Here is a 2,123-nt window from a genome sequence, read left to right on the forward strand (position 1 = left end):
ATAGTAATAATAATAGTAATATAACAATAATAATAATAATAATAGTAATAATAATAATAAAAATTAATAATAATAATCAGGATAATACGGGATTTTTTTAAGTACCTGAGAAAAGGAATGAATGGCGAACCAGGATTGCCGAAATCTGTCGCAGATCTGGCACTTAGTGGTGATGATGTCCGTGCTTTGAAGCAGACGTGTCAGAGCTAGCTGTTTGACATCCTGTTCTCGGCAACACGTCTGTTTATGTTTGGAGTAAGGTTCTGTGTTATGAAGATTCTTTGGATGGACTGCCAAGAATTCTGTGGCGGACTGGTTATGACACTTCGCCAAGCCGGAAGTGGCCTGTGGGTCTAGAGTTTTGACACCTATGTTCTAAATTTAACTCAATACACAACATCTAGTATTACTCCAGCAGAATACAGAACACTCAGAGTTAGTTTTAGTCAGGTTTTATGGCGCTCGCAACTGCATAAGGCCATGAGCGCCAAGGGGTGGATGTAAAAAGAGAAGAAGTCCAAACAGGGAATCAGACTTACTCTGCTCACCTCTCTAGCCTCAACAGCACAAAGTCTGCTCTCGAAGCATCCCGGAAATAGCAGGCCACAAGAGATTGGCAAACATACAAGAGAAGTAGAGGAAAAATGACGAGAGTAAGGATGAGTAAAGAAAAGACAGCAGTTCCCCCTATGTTGTTCCAACACAGTATGGGCATGGCATTGATAAATCAACACATTTACATATTATTCTACTGTGCATAAGAACATGTTAATATCCCCCGTTGTGTGTTTATGTTTGGTGTAAGGTTCTGTGTTATGAAGATTCCCTGAATGGACTGCCAAGAATTCTGTGGCGGGCTGGTTATGACACTTCGCCAAGCCGGATGTGGCCTGTGGGTCTTGCGTTTGACACCTGTGCTCTACGTCACGCGCTATGTTATTTATATCTAGTATTATCCCAGCAGAATACAGAACAGTTGGAAACATTCTTGGATACCCGAAAAACATACGTATCAGATAAGACAAGATAAGATTGTAAGATAAGATAAGATAAGATAAGATACATCTTTATTGTCCTGATCCTTGTACATTGGTTTGGTGTTTCACCACGTGTACACACACACACACACACACACACACACGCACGCACGCACGCACGCACGCGCGCACACACACACACACACACACACACACACACACACACACACACACTCACACATCCACACACTCGCAATATGCGTGCACTCATAAACAGGCTTACAGTCATATGCTTAAATATAAATGAACAGTATACAATAATAATGTTAAGCTAGATATTCTGATTATAACTCGATGGTATTCTGAAGCATACAGCGTAAGCCGCGGAATACACGCGCTCAAAGACCAACAAACTGACAAAATTTTTCGCCATCTATAGCAATCTATAACAATTTCCCTCCCGGGTTAATTAAGTGAGGAAAATTTATGTTTAATGCCTTTCTCAAGAGCAAAACGTGGGACCCCTCTTGGCGGATTTCGAACCCACAACCTTACGGTTGAGAGTCGGAGAGTCTGACCACTAGACCACCGTCACCCTGGTAAGAGAGGAGGAGGTAGATTAGGACAGCTGCCAATGTCTCTCACACCCAGACAACACAATTATATACTATCTATATCTCTCCATATCTACCACATTAGAAGCCTGGCTTCTTACCAGAACAAGACAGGCAGGAGGAATGCCAAGACACAGGTCGAGGGTTTTAGTGCAGGAAGGTCGCAGAAGCGACGTTCAACTACTGGGAAAGTGAAGAAGAAGAAGAAGAAGAAGAAGAAGAAGAAGAATGTATTGTTGTTTTCTTCATTTTTATCTAGCTTTTAATGGGCAGTACACTGTAATCTATGGAGAGAGAACATGCCAATGGTATGGATCGTTTTTGCTACTATCAGGCTTCCTTGTGAAATTGTAATTGAAATGGTGTAATAGTTTTACGCCACTATCGATTGTCATGGTTCTACCAGAGATGGACACTAAATTCGGAGGTCCAAATTCGTAAAATCGATTATTATTATTATTTATTATTATATTGTTGTTGTTGTTATTACTTTTTATTATTATTATCATTATCATTATTATTATCATCATTA

Source organism: Aplysia californica, unplaced genomic scaffold (assembly GCF_000002075.1).
Source record: "Aplysia californica isolate F4 #8 unplaced genomic scaffold, AplCal3.0 scaffold00596, whole genome shotgun sequence".
NCBI lineage: Eukaryota > Metazoa > Mollusca > Gastropoda > Aplysiida > Aplysiidae > Aplysia > Aplysia californica.